Source organism: Aythya fuligula, unplaced genomic scaffold (genome assembly GCF_009819795.1).
Source record: "Aythya fuligula isolate bAytFul2 unplaced genomic scaffold, bAytFul2.pri scaffold_50_arrow_ctg1, whole genome shotgun sequence".
NCBI lineage: Eukaryota > Metazoa > Chordata > Aves > Anseriformes > Anatidae > Aythya > Aythya fuligula.
The window spans coordinates 304,359-324,045 of NW_022473990.1; the positions used below are offsets into that span (position 1 = coordinate 304,359).

Genomic DNA, 19,687 nt, shown 5'->3' on the forward strand with positions numbered 1-19,687 from the left:
GGCTGCCAGCCTTCCAGCACCCCCACCCCCGTGTTTTGGTGGCAGAGGAAAAGAGCCGTCACATCTCCGTCCCCAAACGGAGACCCCCCGAGTTGACCACAGAGCCAGGTCCTCCCCACAGAAAGCCCCAGACGGGGCTCAGCCGCGCTCCTGTAGTGCTGGGGGTGCTCGCACCTTGGTCAGTGACGCCTCATATCGCAGAGACGTGCTCCATAGCACTGTTCTCCCAGCAGTCTAACGTGGTCCACCTGGTGCGAGCAGCTTGCTCCTTGCTGGCATCAGCCACCTGGGAGCTCCTCCTGCCCGAACATCTCGGTACCGCTGGCGCAGGACCCATCGCGCAGCCTCTTGTCGATGGCCGTGTCGCGGTGACATCGTGGTGACACGGGCAGTGCTGGCTGCTGCCCGCGGTGACGGCGGCACCAACAGGCTGCTGCCTGCCCAGGCCCCTCTGTGCTGGGGGGAGGACATCAAAGAGTCGGAGGAATCGGAGGAGTCGCGCAATCGAGTCCTAAAATTGGAGAATTTGGAGAAATTGGAATCATAGGAACAGAATCGCGGAATGGCAGAAATGGCAGAATAGGAGAAATCCCAGAATCCTAGAATTAGAGACATCAGAGCAGCCTCAGAAGTGGAATCGTAGGTGGAGGGAGATTGGTGGGACCTGAGGGGGGGGAGGGCGTGGAGCCATGGGGGACACTGGGACATATGGGACTGGGGGGACATTTGGACACGGAGGGGACGTGGGACACATGGGGACATGGGGGGGACTTGGGGCTGGGGTGGGACATGGGATTTGGGGATGCCTAGACGTGGTAGGGACAGCGGGGGCTCGAGGGGACATGGAGGGGACGTATGGGAGTGAGGCGACATGGGGGGACATTGGGACATACGGGACTGGGGGAACGTGGGGTGTTTTGGTGGAGGGAGGTCTGCAGGAGGTCTTTGGGTTGTTTGGGGAGGCTTGCGGGGGGGCTTGAGAGGATTGGGGACTCCTGGTGGATTGTGGGGGGGAGCTGAGGGGGCCCTGTCAGGTTTCTGGAGGGAGTTTGGGGGTGCAGGGGGGTGTTATGGGTGTCTGGGGGGGTGGAGACTCTGGTGAAGGGTTTTGGGGGATGGGGTGGCCGGGGGGTGTTTGGCGGGGCTCTGGAGGATTTTCTTGTGGGGGTGTTGTGGATGGGGACTTGAGGTGTTGGGGGGAACCCTGAGGGTGTTTGGGCGGAGCCGGGGGGGCTGAGTCAGTTGTTTTCCAAGCCACAGGAATGCCGACTTGGCTCAAGTTAGCTCAAGTTCCAGCAGAACTGAAGGGCGACAGACAGCGCGATGTTTCTAATAACAAGATGCTTCAACAGAAGAGAGGGTCGACAGATCACAAGATGTCGTCAATTTTGTCCTCATTATTATAACCACAAGATTTACTCTATCCTAAAGTGAGTTTATACAACGGCATTCCCCCCTTTTCTGGACAATCTAGTAAATTCTTTTACTTAGTACGAAAATTTGTCTTCCCGGTCTTTATGATATGTTCCCCATAGCTTGCCATGCACGTTTGTGGAGGAAGCTAACATGGACGTGCGTTGTAACAACTTCCAATTCCGAACAAGCAATACAAAAGACAGTATTAAACTTACACCAACTAATAGGAATAAAACAATACTTGGGTGTCTCGAGGTGTTCAAAATCCCAGTTGCAGTTGGCGACCATCCAGAGTGTATCCCATCAGTTGTGATTTGGGTCTTGTTTTACTCTCTGCAAAACTCTGCTTACTTCCTTTGTCTCATGATGGCCGGTGATTAGAGTCTTCTCTCCATTTTCCTGAATGCCTTTTAAAATTGTAGTAACTTACGATCCATTGTGTTGTTAGACTTGATCGGCTGGTGGGATACCCCTGGTGCCAAATAGAGAAAGTCACAGCCAACGGTTCTGACAGTTACAAAGAGAAAAGTTAGCGTGAGTTTTGCTACGGAGAGTTCTGTTCTCCTTATCTACTTCTACAAAATCACAAGCAGTTCTTAAACACGCACAGCCTTGACCAATATACACAAGCACATTCTGGCACTGGAGCCACAGCCCCAGCGCTGGCGAACTTGATACGGAGCCATCTTGCGCCCTCTGCCCCCCAGGGGAAATCTTAGGTGTACTTCTTAAATGTTTTGCAGCCTGGAAGTTGTCCCCAGAAGGTAGACACGCGCACACCCCCCCAAAACCAGATGCCCATCTCCTCCGTGGTGCTGAGGCAGCAGCACGTGGAGAGCAAGAGACTGGGCTCCGGTCCTTCAGCCATGGTTCAGGTAAGCCAGCTCTAAACACCCCTTTCCTATTTCCTAGAGGAAAGAGCCTATTTCGTCCTTTCTTCTCTCCCATCGCTTGGTGTCTGAGCGAATTGCTCCCACTCTGCTCTCCCATCAAAAGTTGAAATTCTTGAGCAATAGAATCCCCCTCAAACCCAAGTGAGTCTGAAGTGCCGCAATTGCTGTACAGAATTTTACTTGACAAGCAGAAGCACTTGGAAAAATCATTTTAACTTGCAGGTTCTGTTGTGAAAGCGTCCAGCAGGATGGAAATGGTGCTGTCTTTTTCTCCCCAGCTGCCGTCGCATCCTCTCCTTTCCCCTCCAGGGATGTGCAGGTTTTCTCCACGTTGCTCTGGGGGCAGCTTCCCAGCTCTTGTCCCAGCAAGGGGAGGTTCCTGGCCATGGAGGCCGTGGAGAAGGTCCCTCAGCTGGAAACATCGTTGTGTTTTCCTCCACTGTCTCGCCGTCCTCTGTCAGATGGATTTCTGTGAAGGGAGTGAGACTCTGAGCAAAAACTGCTACAGGTTTTTGGGGCTCTTTGCCCACACGCAGACCCCGTGGATGGCTTCAGGTCCCGCCGTTTCCCTCCCTTGGTTTGAGCTTTGGCAGCTGATGCACAGATCTGGCCCCCTGGTGTGTCGGTGTCCCAGTAGTAGAGGCATCGCCTGGCTCCTTGGGTGGTTTGGCTCTAATACCTATAGGCAACAGCGTGTATGGGGCCTGGGTAGGAGCTTTTGTGGTTGAAGATGTACACAGCTGGCCCCTTGGGCGGTCTGTGTCCCAGAAGTAGAGGGGTCGCTGGGCTCCTTTGGCAGGCTGGCGCTCATACCTATAGGCAACGGTGTGAAGAGCCTGTGTACGAGCTTTGGTGGTTGAAGATGAGCAGACGTGGCCCCTTTGTGTCGCAGAAGTCAAGGGGTCGCTGGGTGCCTTGGGCAGGCTGGCTCTAATACCTACAGGGCACGGCACTGGGAGCCTGGGTTTGAGCTTTGGCATTTCGCCATTGGAAGAGCTGGCCCCCTGGTGTGTCACTGTCCCAGAAGCAGAGGGGTCCTTGGAATTGGATGCTTCCTCCAGAAGAGATCGGCGTGACCCAGGGCACCACCACTGCCCCCGATCTCACGGAGACACTTTGACGTTGCCATAGAGTCACTGTCCTTAAGGACCATCCTGGGAAGTGGGCGACAAAGAAGCCCAGGCCTCGATGGGAAGCAGGCGTTGCTTCCCATCCACCTCCCTGGCTGGGCACTCATGGGTGCAAGGGCAAATGCTACCGAGCCCGAGTAGCGGCCACAGCCGCAAAGATGCTCACTCGGGGAAGATGGTGACACAGTCAGAGAAGGTCAGGGAGGCCACGGCTGACACCGGGGACACCACCATGTCCATCAGCTGGGGGACCTGCAGGGGATGAGCATGAAGATGGCAAATGTCCTCTGCCTGGCCTCCACTAGGTCCTGGAGGAGCCCAGGGCAGCGGGAGCCAGCAGGACCGCAGCTCTTGGCCACCCCGAGAGGCTGGCCAGGAGCTCCAAGCCAAGAGGTTGGAATCTGAACCCTCTGACGATGTTCTTGCAGCTCCGGGCAATCAAAGCTCGGGTCACCGTGGATGGGGTGATGGCGTCGGTAGCCTGGGTTTGAGCTTTGGCATTTTGCGTTTGCAAGAGCTGGCCCCCTGGTCTGTCAGGGTCCCAGTAGCAGAGGCGTCGCTGGGCTCCTTTGTTGCCTTCATTGGCAGTGGCGACCTGGTTCAGGAACGGCACGGCGACCAACCGCAGGCCGCTCGGGCCATCAGCTCACGGACGCCAATGTGGTCGATGGCAAATGGCGTTTATTGCTGAGTTGCACAGTGTTATATAGCTTGGGTTCACAACGACACTTGCGTCTGCTTCCATCATAAACTACACGCTATTGCCTATGAAGGGAGGGGCTCTAGCTTTCCGTACAGCGCGATATCTTTGGGCTGCCAGACCCTACCTACCTACATTTCCCCCCTCCCTATGTGTAACTAAATTAGCTTAAATATAACAATCAAAAAAACTCTGCTCCTGTCTTAGTTCTATGCTTTACAACAATCTTCGGACGTAGACATCGTAGCTTGAATAAAAAGCATAAGGCACAATAAACAGGAGAAAACTAGGGGGTAACTGGTCATAATGGGGTGTAACTTGGGATAACTGGGGATAACACTGAGTAAATACACTCTGAGCAGTTGCTGGTGTTCTGCCAACATGATGTTAACTTTCTCTAGCTGGCTTTTAACAGAGGACACAAGCGTGTTTAGTATACAAGGTCCAAAGATCAGTGTTAGGATCATTGCGATCGGCCCTACTAAGGCAGATATCAGGGGGGTTAACCACGGTGAATGGTTAAACCATGATTCAAACCATCCTTGTTGGGCTTGTCTTGTCACTGGGGTATACGGATTACGGGGTCGTCCGATGATCCTGTCCTGTGAACAGAAACTCCCAGTTTTCCTTAGTTTTATTCTGAAGGTGTGGTTTGATGGGCTTAAGCGGACGCCATTTGATTCTGCCATCTTTTCTGACTGCAGCATGCCCTCGCCCTGTCAGACCTGATTTCCACCCTTGTTCTTGTTATATATGGAGTGGTAATTCGTGTCAGAAAAATGGTTGATGTTAATAAAGAAGGGGGAGATTTGGAATGTTTAGAGGAAACAAGGGTGATTGAGGCGACGCCCTGCCGTTTGGGGTTGCTTGTTTTCTCCACTGTTAAGGCATGGAAGTTGCTGGGGGGGTTGCTGGTTAGAACTGTTAACATTTATTGTTGAATGTTATATGATACTAATATTATTAGTGTGATTTCAAGGGTTAACGGAACGTGGGAAAAGCAATCCCGTTTTGTTGCTTTCGGGAACCTTGTGGTGGGCAGAGCATGTGCAGAAGAAGAGGAGACAGTCGAAGCCGCTCCTGCAGTCTGGAACAAAAGGTTGCTAATGGTGATGGGGAAACCGTGAGCCTTTCACCCACAAGGACCACCACAAAGAGAATTCTGACATGAAGCGGGGATAGGATATCCGTATGTATAGGCATACTGGGGTTTCTTGTAAAGATGTAACAGCAATGTCCTCTATAGATTTGGGAAGTTGGATGGGTGCGTGTGCGTGTTGGTAGAGCATAGAGTCCCCGTGCACCCAGCGCTGTTTACTTGCCTTTTATAAATATTCTTTTATGCTACTAAATTCAGAGTTGAGACTTCATTTATAACAAATTGGTGACCCCGATGTGATCTTGGACTTTGGATCTGCGACCGGTAAAGGGAGGTGCCCCATCTAGTGGCCCTTGCCGATAGCGGCGCTAGAGTTCAACAAGATTTTGAACATAAGAGGCAAGTAACAAAATAATAATAATAAAAAAAGAGCTCTCCATCAGTGACCCGTAATCTTGCGCGCGAAGACCCGAACAAAGAGGATTTGTGAGTATACCGTTCGGTTGGGTGGGATTCGGCTGTGTGACTGTGTAAGGGTGTGACTGAGATGGAACGTAGTTCTGAAGTGAGTGCGGAGGTCTTCTAAGCACGGTTCTGATCTCCCGCGAGGGACTCGGCCGGTGAAGGACCGAAGCGATCGGTCCAGGAATTCGTGGGTGGGTTAACCACTTGCAAGACGCCTCTACGCAAACACAGCTAGGGATTCAGAACCTCTTTAAGGTTTCCAGGGATTTGGAACTTATTTGAAGCTTCCAGGGATTCGGAACCTCTTAGAGGATTCCAGGGATTTGGAACCTCTGAGAGGGTTCCAGGGATTCAGAACTTACTTGAAGGTTCCAGGATGGGTCTGGGGGAAAGTAGATTCTCTGACCTGGGAGACTCAGAGAGCCCATTAGGGACAATGTTAATATATTGGGATGTTTGGGAATGGAGGAAAGGAAAAAATAAAGAGAAAATGGCTCAATTTTGTGTGATAAAATGGCCAAAGGAACCTTTAAGGCCGCATGTTTTTTGGCCAGTTTTTGGATCCTTTGAGGATTGGGTATGTCAGGCATTAAACGGCTATGTTAACTCCAAGGAGCCTTTTAACCAAGAAGAAAGCGATGATGCGGCTCTATGGGTAGGAGCCTCAAACGCATTTCCCCCAAAACAAATATTCGCTTTAAATACAAGAACCGACAGGGGAAAGGAAGAATGGGAACCTCTGGATAATATACCCCCTCCCTGTTCATGGCAACCAGAACTGCCACGTTTTGAAAGTCGATTGCCCGTGGCCCCTGTTCTCTATCCCTCTCCTCCTGCACAAAGGACTAGAAGTAAGATACGGGCCACAGAAAGGGAGGAAAGTGAAACGGGAGGCTGGACTGATGATGTAGGAGGCCTTTGCCCTTTGAGGGAGGTAGCCCTTGGGGGGAACCAGGGGGGAATAGGGGTTGTAGTGGTTCCTTTGAAGACGTCGGATGTAAGAAATTTTAAGAAGGAAATGGGAAACCTTTCAGATGAGCCTTTAGGAGTTGCCGAAAGATTGGACCAGTTCCTAGGTCCAAACACGTAGACCTGGGAAGAAATGCAGTCCATGTTAGGAATCCTCTTCACTAGAGAAGAAAGAGGAATGATCAGGCAAGCAGGAATGAGACTGTGGGAAAGACAAAACCAGGGAGGTCCTCCAGGGGATGTGAAATGGCCAAATACCAACCCTAAGTGGGATCATCAGGCTGCTCAGGGGAGGCAAAATATGAGGGAGCTTAGGACCATAATGCTACAAGGGATAAAGGAATCGGTTCCAAGGGGACAAAATATAAATAAAGCTTTTAATGAGTGTCAGTGCAGAGACGAATCTCCAACTGAAGGGTTAGACAGGCTGAGAAAAAGCCTTCAGATGTACTCGGGGATAGATCCTGATTCCCCTGCAGGAGGGGCACTGTTGAGAACCCAGTTTGTAGCAAAATCCTGGGAAGACATCGGAAAGAAATTGGAGAAACTTGATGATTGGCATGAAAAAGGATTAGAAGAATTCTTGAGGGAAGCACAAAAGGTCTATGTGAGGAGAGATGGGGAAAAACAGAAGGGAAAAGCAAATGTTTTTACGGCAGCAATAAGGGAATGTCAAAAACCAAGTGGACAGGAAAGCAGGAAAGGATCAGGAAAAAACCAGGGTGAAAGAGAACCCATGGCTAAATGGAAAGGACAGCAAGATAGAATCCCGATCTGTTACTATTGTGGCAAAAAGGGGCACCTTCAGAGGAACAGTAGGGGGAAAAAAAAAGAAACAGGATGAAGAAATGTTTAAGGAAGACTAGGGGTGTCAGGGGCTATATCTTTTGGGACCCGAACATCGAGTGAGCCCTTGATAAAATTATTAATAGGTCCCCAGAGGGAAGAGGTGTATTTTTTTGGTAGATACTGGAGCGGAGAAATCAACAATTAGAAAATTACCAAAAGGGGTTAAGGAAGGAAAGAGGAATGAATACCATGGTAGTAGGAGCAAAAGGTGAGCCCTTCAAGGTTCCTCTATTGGAAAATATAGAAATAGTTTCTTCTCTGATTCTATGTCTCAGTGACCTATTGCTGATGCCTGAGGCTGAGCACAATCTGTTAGGAAGGGACTTACTATTAAGATTAGGGTTGGAAATCAAGAGCCGGGGGGAGAAACTAAAAATTCAGCTATATACCCTAACCCAAGAAGATGAGGGAGAAATAGACCCACAAGTATGGTATCAAGAGGGAGATTCAGGAAAATTAGATATGGAACCCTTGGTAGTAGAAGTAGTGGATCCACAACAGCCAATAAGGATTAGGCAATATCCTATCCCATTGGAGGGGAAAAGACTCAAAGCAGTTATAGACAGGTTGCTCCAAAAGGGGATGCTGGAACCGTGTATGTCCCCACAGAATACCCCCATTTTGCCAGTAAAAAAGGCTGATGGATCATATAGGTTGGTTCAGGATCTTAGGGCTGTGAATCAGCGAAGCATAACCAAATTTCCAGTGGTGGCTAACCCCTACACTTTAGTAAACCACCTAACACCTCAGCATAAATGGTATAGTGTAATAGATTTGAAGGATGCTTTCTGGGCCTTCCCATTAAGTGAAGGGTCGCGGAATTACTTTGCCTTTGAATGGGAAGACCCCGAAACAGGAAGGCGACAACAGCTTAGATGGACTGTACTTCCTCAGGGATTTACTGAATCGCCAAATTTATTTGGCCAAACCTTAGAAAAATTGTTTCAACTTTTTGAGGTAAAGGGGGAAGTGAAATTGTTGCAATATGTGGATGACCTATTAATAGGTGGGGAGACTGAAAAAGAGACACGGAGGACCACTAAAAGGAAATAGGGTACTTAGGACATTGGCTTAGCCAAGGAAAGAAAAAATTGGATCCTGACAGGGCATCTGGGATTTTAGCCCTGTCATCACCCAAAACAAAGAAGGAAGTGAGGCAACTGCTGGGCCTCTTGGGATATTGTAGGCCCTGGATTGAAGGGTTTAGTGAAAAGGCAAAGTTTTTATATGAAAAATTGACTGGAGAAAAAAATGAAGTGGAATGAGGCAGATGAGGAAAAGTTGAGGTTGATCAAGAAAACGTTAATAGAAACTCCAGTGCTGAGCCTCCCAGATTTAGAAAGACCCTTTTATTTATTTGTAAATGTTTCTAACCAAACTGCATATGGAGTACTACCTCAAGAATGGGCAGGAATCAAGAAACGTGTGGGATATTGTTCCAAACTATGAGACCCTGTGAGGAGGGGGTGGCCAGTGTGCTTCCAGGCAATTGTGGCTACTGCCTTACTGATTGAGGAAGCTAGAAAAGGCACTTTTCGGGCACCTCTGAAGATATAGACTCCACATAATGTTAGGGGAGTACTCCAGCAAAAGGCTGAGAAATGGTTAACTGATAGTAGGATGCTGAAGTATGAGGCCATCCTGATCCACTCCCCTGATTTAGAACTAAAAGTAACTGCTGCACAGAGTCCTGCCCAATTTCTATATGGGGAACCCCTAACAGAACTACAACATAACTGCATGGAAGCGATTGAATTGCCAACCCAAATCCGACCCGATCTCGAGGAGGCAGAATTAGAAACAGGGGGAAAATTATTTATTGATGGATCATCCAAAGTAGTAGATGGAAAAAGAAGATCAGGGTATGCCATCATAAATGGAGATATGGTCCTAATAGAATCGGGACCACTCAGCGCTGCCTGGTCCGCTCAAGCACGTGAACTTTATGCATTATTACGAGCCCTAGAAGTATTGAAAGGAAAAAGTGGCACTATTTATACAGACTCTAAATATGCTTGTGGAATAGTCCACCCATCTGGGAAAATTTGGGAAGAAAGGGGACTCATAGGCACACAGGGAAAAGGGCTGATTCACCAACCTTTAGTTACTCAAATATTGCAGGCGTTGAGAGGGCCTAGGGAGATTGCTGTGGTACATGTCAGAGGACATCAAAAGGGAACTGGCTTCCACATAAGAGGGAATAATAACCTAGCGGATAGAGAAGCTAGGGAAGCAGCTCTTAGGAAGCATGATGTAGTCCTAACCCTACAAGAAAGGGATAGCGGAAAAGGGACACAAGAGAAAAAGTATGCGTGGAGCCATGGGGGACACTGGGACGTATGGGACTGGGGTGACATTTGGACACGGAGGGGATGTGGGTTGGGGGGACGTGGGACACGTGGGGACATGGGTGGCACATGGGAGGGATGTGGGGCTGGGGTGGGACGTGGGATTTGGGGATGCCTAGACGTGGTAGGGACAGCGGGGGCTCGAGGGGATATGGGGGACATGGAGGGGACGTATGGGAGTGAGGCGACATGGGGGGACATTGGGACATATGGGACTGGGGGAACGTGGGGTGTTTTGGTGGAGGGAGGTCTGCAGGAGGTCTTTGGGTTGTTTGGGGAGGCTTGTGGGGGGGCTTGAGAGGTTTGGGGGCTCCTGGTGGATTGTGGGGGGGAGCTGAGGGGGCCCTGTCAGGTTTCTGGAGGGAGTTTGGGGGTGCTGGGGGGTGTTATGGGTGTCTGGGGAGGGGGGAGGCTCTGGTGAAGGGTTGGGGGGGCCGGGGTGGCCGGGGGATGTTGGTCAGGGGCCCTTGCAGTGGTAGAGGGGCTCTGGAGGATTTTCTCATGGGGGGGTTGCGGATGAGTCTTGAGGTGTTTAGGGGGGGCCCTGGTTTGTGTTGCGGGGGAGGCTGGTGGGCTTTGGGGGGGACCCTGAGGGTGTTTGGGCGGAGCCGGGGGGGCTGAGTCAGTTGTTTTCCAAGCCGCCGGAATGCCGACTTGGCTCAAGTTAGCTCCAGGAATGCCGAGTTGGCTCAAGTTAGCTCAAGTTTCAGCAGAACTGAAGGGTGACAGACAGCGCGATGTTTCAATTAACAAGATGCTTCAACAGAAGAGAGGGTCGACAGATCACAAGATGTCGTCTATTTTTGGCGACCATCCAAAGAGTGTATCCCATCAGTTGTGATTTGGGTCTTGTTTTACTCTCTGCAAAACTCTGCTTACTTCCTTTGTCTCATGATGGCCGGTGATTAGAGTCTTCTCTCCATTTTCCTGAATGCCTTTTAAAATTGTAGTAACTTACGATCCATTGTGTTGTTAGACTTGATCAGCTGGTGGGATACCCCTGGTGCCAAATAGAGAAAGTCACAGCCAACGGTTCTGACAGTTACAAAGAGAAAAGTTAGCGTGAGATTTGCTATGGAGAGTTCTGTTCTCCTTATCTACTTCTACAAAATCACAAGCAGTTCTTAAACACGCACAGCCTTGACCAATATACACAAGCACAGTCTTTTGACTAGGATTTGGATGAATTTCAAAGTGGCAAACACCTTGCTCCGTGTCAAGGCATACCTCCTGAGCATCAATTGTATTGCTTTCACCAATAACTCCTTGTTGTTCCCGGCTAACACATGACTCTAGATTTCCAGGCTGCCGTTTCCCATTCTCCATCCGTGCCCATGTTCTGTGCTCCGAAGGACAGAGCACTGTCTTCTCACGGTTTAATCAATGATCGGGGGGATAACATAAACTGTGGCATTACGTATAGTAAGCACGAAGGCAGTAGCCATGTTAACAATGGGATCATAGGTAAAATTTACCAGACTAAAATCCCCGTTACTTTCTCGAGGGTCGTTCCATTAATCATTCGGCACCCTATTTTAATTTCGGCCCCCGTGGTTTTCTTTGGTGTGTCCACTCTTCCCCTAATTTTCGCCATTCTGATGGTTTATAGAAATGGTTACCATTTGTTCACCAGATGACCATAAGTGCTAACTTTCCATTAATGCTCTTCTCCTCTGTTGTTACAGCTGCGGTCCAAGGCCACTCACCATTCTCTGTTACCATAGAGGCACCTTCCTGAATCACAATTACAACTATAAGCCATAGAAACAAAACAACTCTAGCAACACCATTTCTGCCAACTATTCCCAAATACTCCCGACCGTCATGTCCTCGTTTTGTTCGACTAAGTTTCAGTTTCAGTTCATCGTCACCTGGCATTACTTTGCAGGGGGCTTCTGGAGCTTTCTTCACTCGGGAATGGTGGATCCAAGCGGCTTGTTCTCTAATCTTGATAGCAGTGTGAGTTGTCAGCAACGCTTGATACGGTCCATTCCATTTTTCCTCTAGGGGTTGTCCTGAAAAAGTCTTTATATAGACATAATCCCCAGGCTTAAAGGGGTGGCTTGCTTGATCCAACCCTCTAGCCCTGCTCCCTAAAACAAATGGATGTACTTAATTGTTTCTGAAGTTCAGCTATATAAGCATATAAATATTCTGATCCCAACTGCGTTAGATCCTCTCCACTAAATAGAAATTGATACGGCCTTCCATCTAAGATTTCAAAGGGACTCAAATTCTCTTTTATTCGAGGTTTAACTCTGATTCTAAGTAATGCTAAAGGAGGGATTGAGGCCATGTCAAATTAGCTTCTTGTCCAATTTTAGCTACTTGTTGTTTAACTAAATGGTTCGTTTTTTCTACCTGTCCACTTGTCTGTGGTCTATAAGGAGTATGTGTTGTGGTTTTACCGTGCTGGGCAGCTAAACCCCACAACCGCTCTCTCACTCCCCCTCTTTAGATGAGGAGGGGGAGAAATAAAGCAAAGAACGACTCGCGGGTTGAGATAAGGACGCTTTAATTAAAGGGAAATAATTATAATAATTAAATAAAGATTATTACGAACTAAACAATTTAAGTAAAGGGAAAGGGAACAGGGAGGGGGAAAGGGGAAATAAAAATAAAGGAAGGAAAACAAACAAATAAAACAAATGAAGGCTATGTGGAAGTGCAGAGGACAGAACTTACCTCTACTTCCCACAAATGAGCGATGCTTGAGCGCGTCCTTGAAGCAGGGCCTCAACGCACGTAGCCGGTGTTCGGGAGGAGGACCGACGTTTTCACAAGGAGCGCCCACCCCTCCGCTCTGCTGCCTGTTTCCACCTTTTCTTGCTGAGTGTGACATCGCCTGGTATGGAATATCCCTTTGGTTGGTTTAGGTCAGCTGCCCTGGTGATGTTTCTCCTCTCCCTTTTTGCCCACCCCCTAGGAGGGTTTAGAGAGAGGCCCGATGCTGTGCCAGCACTGCTCAGCAGGAGACACAACACTGGTGTGATAACACTGCTGTTCCAGCTACAAGTGCAGAGTATGGCACTGTATGGGCTGCTGCAGGGAAAGTTACCATTCCAGCCAGAGCCAGTACAGTATGTAGTTGCCAATCTACCTTTAGAATCTTACTTATCTGTTGTACCACTTGTGCACAAAAATGTGAACCTCTATCAGAAGACATTGCTACTGGAATCCCAAAGCTGTTGAAGGATTTTTTGAAACGGCAAAAATCCCATGCTTGCTGCAGCTGAGCAAACCAAGCTACCAGGGCAACTGAGAAGTTCCCATGACAGTGTTCCCACATCGCCCAAGTGAGGAATTTAGAAAAATATTGTTACCAGCATGGGGCTTCAAGGACAAGGTCTACGTGACTGCTAATCACAAGGGGGTTGTTTTCTTGTAGTTGTTTGTCTGAGTGCTTTTGACCAATAATCTTGTGTGAATCACTGTCTGCCCCTCTTAAGTTCACTATAAAAGTTAGGCTATTCGGGCAATAAAATGGAGCATGATCGGACTCTACTGGTGTCTGTCGTGCTTTCGGCCGTGCTTCCTGCAACACAAAGCATGGTATTATTTCATTTACCAAGACTTCAACCACTTCTCTTGCTTTCTTTGTTCGACAGGGAAAGGCTTCGGGCCTTCCTGAAAACGTGTCAGTCAGAACCAGTAAATAGCGATACCCCCCTTTTCTAGGGGGTTCTGAAAAATCAATTTGCCGCTGTTGCCCCGGATAATTTCCTTTACCGATTATTCCAAATTTTATTCTCTTCTTGGTATTGGGGTTATTGTGTAAACAAATGCTACATTGCTGAGTTACTTGTTTTATCGTTGTATATAAATTTCGTCCCACTAAGGTCTGACTCAGGCTCTTATGCAATGTGTCAGCTCCCCAGTGTGTTTTATTGTGTTCTGTAAGAACTCTGGGCCATGTCAAATTAGAGGGTATTATTACGCGGTTATCTTTTACATATACCCATCCATCTGGTTTCATTTTACCTTTCAAATCTTCAATTAATTTTACGTCTTCTTTGGTATAATTTGGCTTTTGGTTCATGTATATAGCTTGGATTTTACCATCTGGTATCAAAGACAATGCCTTCACCTCAGTTATTTCAGCTGCCCGCTTAGCCTCCTGATCTGCCAATCCATTTCCAATTTCAAAATCGGCAATTTTGGTGTCCCCGACAATGCATGATAGCTACCTTTTCTGGTTGTTTTACTGCCTGTAACAATTTTAAAAATTCTTCAGCATGTTTTATCTGTTTTCCCTGAGCGGTCAGCAATCCACGTTCTTTCCAAATCGCTCCATGAGCATGTACCATGCCAAATGCATATTTCACGCGAAAATGCGTGAAAAAGCCACCATTTGGGAAATTCCAAAATCCTTTCCAACCTAAATCACAGAATCACAGAATTTCTAGGTTGGAAGAGACCTCAAGATCATCGAGTCCAACCTCTGACCTAACGCTAACAGTCCCCACTAAACCATATCCCTAAGCTCTACATCTAAACATCTTTTGAAGACTTCAGGGATGGTGACTCCACCACTTCCCTGGGCAGCCTGTTCCAGTGCCTCACAACCCTTTCAGTAAAGAAGTTCTTCCTAACATCTAACCTAAAACTCCCCTGGCTCAACTTAAGCCCATTCCCCCTCGTCCTGTCACCAGGCACGTGGGAGAACAGGCCAACCCCCACCTCGCTACAGCCTCCCTTGAGGTACCTATAAAGAGCGATAAGGTCGCCCCTGAGCCTCCTCTTCTCCAGGCTGAACAAGCCCAGCTCCCTCAGCCGCTCCTCGTAGGCCTTGTTCTCCAGGCCCCTCACCAGCTTCCTCGCCCTTCTCTGGACTCGCTCAAGCACCTCGATGTCCTTCTTGTAGCGAGGGGCCCAAAACTGAACACAGTTCTCGAGGTGCGGCCTCACCAGAGCTGAGTACAGGGGGACGATCACCTCCCTAGCCCTGCTGGTCACACCGTTCCTGATACAAGCCAGGATGCCGTTGGCCTTCTTGGCCACCTGAGCACACTGCTGGCTCATATTCAGCCGACTATCCACCATCACTCCCAGGTCCTTCTCTGCCTGGCAGCTCTCCAACCATTCCTCTCCCAGCCTGTAGCTCTGCTTGGGGTTATTGCGCCCCAGGTGCAGGACCCGGCACTTGGCCTTGTGAACTTCATGCAGTTGACCTCAGCCCATCGGTGCAGCCTATCCAGATCCTCCTGCAGAGCTTTCCTACCCTCAAGCAGATCGACACACGCACCTAACTTGGTGTCATCGAGGGTGCACTCGATGCCCTCGTCCAGATCATCGATGAAGATATTAAAGAGGACTGGCCCCAGCACCGAGCCCTGTGGGACGCCACTAGTGCAAATTACGCACTGATTCTGCTCACAGATACTCAGCTCCACCACCATCACACAGAAACATAAGTACCCACGAGGAATGTGCAGCATCTGCTCCATTTCTCTTTGTTTTCTTCACATTAACACACCTTTAATTAGAATCTTGGTCTTTCCGAGCGTCTTCACGTTCCATGTGCACATGCTGACGGGTGGCTTGGTTGGGCTGCCATTAGGCAGTGACTGGCTGTGTGTTGGCTGCTGGTGGAGTTTAAAGTGGGCATTCAATAGTGCTTGAGGCTCTCTGGAGCTGGAAATATGTTGAGTTTGGGGAATCTCTTCTCCTTGCCCAGAGCTTCGGAGGGAAACCACGGCGCCTTCCTGAAACACCCTGTGCGTCTCCAAGCGGAGCTTTCTCTGCAGGACCTTGCTGGGCGCGAACTGGTGCGACCGCAGCACCAAGAGTTGGAGCCCCAGGAGCCTCCTCCGCCTTGAAGCTCCCCTGAGGAACAGACGGAAACGGAGCAAAGTGCACGCAGGAGAAGCCTGGGCTGGTGCCACGTAGTTAATTCAGTAAGTTACTTCACTCAGTGCCACGGAGTTAATTCTCTCCCCTCGTCGTAGCTTTGCTCTCGTGGTGTTCATTAGCTGGACTTCAAGAGAATTCTGTGGAGGGACGAGGCAGAGGCGGGCGTTCTGCGCTGGACTGATCCCCGTGGTGTCTTTGGTGCCGAGAGGAGGCTGCACGGAGAAGTGAGAAGCGGCTCTGAGTGTTACTGAAGGCTTAATGAGGCCCAGCCCTGGGAGCGAGTCCCGGTGGCCTCGTTAGTGCAGGTAATTGCCAGCTGTGAGCACAGGCAGGTGAAGCGCAGGGGGCTCCTGTGCTGGCGGAAGCCTTGCTGGGTTTTACAGAGCAATCCTGTGCCTTGGGGGTGAGATCCCGGCCTGCGCTCGAGGCCCCTTGCACCACAGCTGACCAGTTTCAGAGCGGTGCTGCCCTTTCAGGGCTCTTCCTTCCTCTGCGTGGCACAGAATCGCCCGAGGCTGGAAGGGAGCTCTGAAGATCGCCCAGTCCAGACAAGGAGACTCCACAGCCCCTCTGGGCAGCCTGTCCCAGTGCTCTGCCACCCTCCCAGTGCAGAAGTGCCCCCTCACATTGAGCCAGAACGTCCTGGGCTTCACTTGGTGCCCATTGCCCCTCGTCCTGTGGCTGGGCACAGCTGAAAAGAAACCTGCTCCATTGCCATTAGAGCCTGGTGGTCAGCCCTAAACGCATCCCTGGGTCTCCAGCAGGTCCCAAGGTGCTGTAGGAGAGCGCTTTGCTCCTGGAAAAGCTGCTTGTGCCTGTGTTTGTTACCAGCCTTCAAAGAACAGCTGGTACTGTTTCAAAGAACAGTCTTCAGGCACTGCAGGTAAAAAGGGGAGATTGTTTTGTTCCAGAAAGCCGAGGCGAGGAGATGGAGGGGGTCTTCAGGTAGGTGCCCATGGCCGTGCTGCTGAACAGGGAGAGCACGGCCAGGTGAGGGAGGCACGTGGAGAAGGCTTTGTGCCGCCCTGCTCGGAGGGGATCCTCAGCACGGCCCCGAAGAATCTGCACGTAGGACAGCAGGATGAAAACAAAGCACCCGAAGGCAAGAGAGACCCCGAGCACAAGAAGCCTGACCTCCCTGAGGTAGGAGTTGGAGCAAGAGAGCTCGAGGATCTGGGGGATCTGGCAGAAGAACTGGTCCAGGACGTTGCCCTGGCAGAGAGGGAGTGAAAAACGTCCCAGTGCCTCGCCACCCCCCAAGGGAAGAATTTCCTCCTCACCTCTGATCTAAATTGTGGTGTGATTCGTAGCCCTCTCTACCAAGTGACCCAGCAGAACAATTCCAAGCAGGAACCCGAGCAACGAGAAGCCTTTGAGCGAATTAAGCAGGACACCGTTCACGCAGTAGCCCTTGGGCTACTTCAGGTTTTTCCTCATCAGCCCCGAGGGAAGTGGCAGAGTTGAGGGCACAAATCTTTTCCTCGCCTATTTCCAGGCTGCTGCCAGCCCACGGCACCGCTCTGCTCGGTGATGGCTCACGCCACGCGCACCAGCGGCTTTCTTAACGCTCCCCCTGAGGCCTCCTGTCTTCATTTTGCCTCGACTCCCCCAAATCCTCATCCCAGTGGCGGAAGGCTCTCTCAAGCACCTCTTGGGGCAGGGGAGGACGAGGAGCAGCAGGTGGAGGAGCTCTGTTTCTCCCCCCTCAGTTCTCCTGGAAAAGCTCTTCCTCTGTGCTGGCTTCTCCCTTTCTGCCGTGGCAGTGCCCCCTCCTGCCTCGTCCTGGTGCTTCCCTGCTCTGAGAGATGGAGCAAGGATGTTCTCATCTTGACACCCTCTCAGCCCTCCCTACCTCCTCTTCTCACTGCTGGCCACTTTGGGAGAGCAGAGCAGGAGCAATTTGCTCAGACACCAAGCAATGGGAGAGAAGAAAGGACCTGGGAATCACAGAGAGGAAAGAACTGAGTAATTAGACAAGCAGTCACTTTCTCCCAGGAAAGAAAGCAAAACGCTGCAGAGATCAAGGTCAGCAGCAGGAGAGGGGGCGTATTCTGCCCACCACCTACTCCTTGCTACCTGACACCGAAGACGAAATAGGCTCTTTCCTCTAGAAATAGGAAAGGGGTGTTTAGAGCTCGGGTAGATACAGGGGCCAAAAGATTGACTATTCAGAATACAGGCAAGGGGACTCAAAAAGGGGCAAAAGCAAATGTCTGTGGTAGGGGCAGAAGGGGAGTCCTTCCCTGTGTCAGTATTATAAAACGTTGATGTGGAATCTGAGACCTGTGTGGGTCTTAATGATCTCTTGCTTGTTCCAGAAGCAGAATATAACCTATTGGGGAGGGATTTGATTATCAAAATGGCTTAAAGCTTATAGGGGAGAATGGGAAATCTGGTTATTTACATTAACAGAAGAAGATGAGGGTGATATAGATCCCCGAGTATGGTATAAGGAAGGGGAATTGGGAAAGTTGGAAGTGGAACCCCTAATGGTAGAAGTAACAGAACTCCAGAAACCTGTAAAACAGTATCCCATGCCATTAGAAGGAAGGAAGGGATTAAAACCAGTCATAGTTCGGCTATTCCAAGGAGGGACTTTAGAACCATGTACGTTCCCCCATAATACGCCTATATTACCCGTAAAGAAAGCTGATGGGACATGCCGATAGGTCCAAGATCTAAGAGCTGTAAATCAAAGAACAGTGACTAAATTCTCGGTAGTGGCAAATCCTTATGCACTATTAAATTATTTGGCCCCACAACATATTTGGAGTAGTGTAACAGACCTGAAGAATGCTTTGGGGCATGTCCATTAGAAGAAAATCTAGGGATTATTTTGCTTCTGAATGGGAGGCCCCAGAAAGACGAAGGAGACAGCAGTTACGATGGACAGTACTACCACAGGGGTTTACCGAGTCTCCTAAGCTGTTTGAACAAACTTTGGAAAAGTATTACAATCTTTGGAAAAGGAGGAAGAAAAGCGGATCCCACCGGATGGCCGAGATACGCCTAAGAGTCAAGCAAAGGAGCTGCTATTTTGGATGCACTTGCAAATCCTTTGGGGAATTCAAGCATGGAGCGATCCGTTTTTAAAATTTTAGGGGTGCGTTGGGATATATGAGATTGCTCGGCAAATTACTCAAGGGTGTCTAACATGTCCGAAAATAAATCAGAAAAGTGTGAGGCAAGAACCTACTGGGGGACGGAGGATCACATACAGGCCATTCGCAAGAGTACAGGTTGATTTCACCGAGCTACCAAAAAGAGGACGATATAAATATTTGTTGGTGATAGTGGATCAACTAACCCACTGGATAGTGGCCTACCCTGTGGCGAGGGCAACTGCCGCTATGGTAGCTAAAATTCTGTTGGAAAATATAACACCACGTTTGGGTTGGTAGGGAGTTTTGACTCTGACCAGGGGACACGTTTCACATCTAAGGTGTTACGGGACTTAACCACAGCCCTAGGCATTAAATGGGAATACCATACTCCATGGCATCCACAAAGCTCATGACGAGTTGAGAGAACGAATCAAACGATTAAACAACAATTGGCTAAATTAATGATGGCAACCCAACTGTCTCGGATGTTTGCCATTGGCATTATTGAACATAAGGACTATGCCCCATAGTGAAACAGATATCTCACCTTACGAGATGTCATATGGAATGCCGTATTCCCAAGGAATGCCATTGGACTATTCTTTGATAGAGAATTATGAAAGTCAGAAATACGTGATCATGACAGAGAAACAACTACAACAATGAAGGGAAAAGGGAAATTTTCTGGCAACGAGGCTCTGCAATTAAGGGTACCAGACCAAGAGGACAAGCCTGAAGGGAGGAAAGGGAGAAGACAAGACCGGGGCAGGACCCTCCACTGCGGTGTGTATGGTCTACCGAGAGAGGCAACCCCTATGGGTATTGACTGCCGAGTGAGAGGGCCTCGACCGGACTTCTCCC

General features: G+C 49.5%; 1 long non-coding RNA gene across 2 annotated transcripts; it reads left to right on the forward strand.

Moving 5' to 3' along the window:
- Positions 1–464: 464 nt before the first annotated feature.
- Positions 465–2,993, forward strand: LOC116501590. Of its 2 annotated transcripts, none has more exons than XR_004254458.1 (4): positions 465–639; positions 1,255–1,430; positions 2,160–2,291; positions 2,532–2,993. It is a non-coding gene; the product is annotated as an uncharacterized LOC116501590 (long non-coding RNA). The 2 variants fall into 2 exon arrangements; XR_004254459.1 differs by having other exon boundaries at positions 1,261–1,430.
- Positions 2,994–19,687: the final 16,694 nt, after the last annotated feature.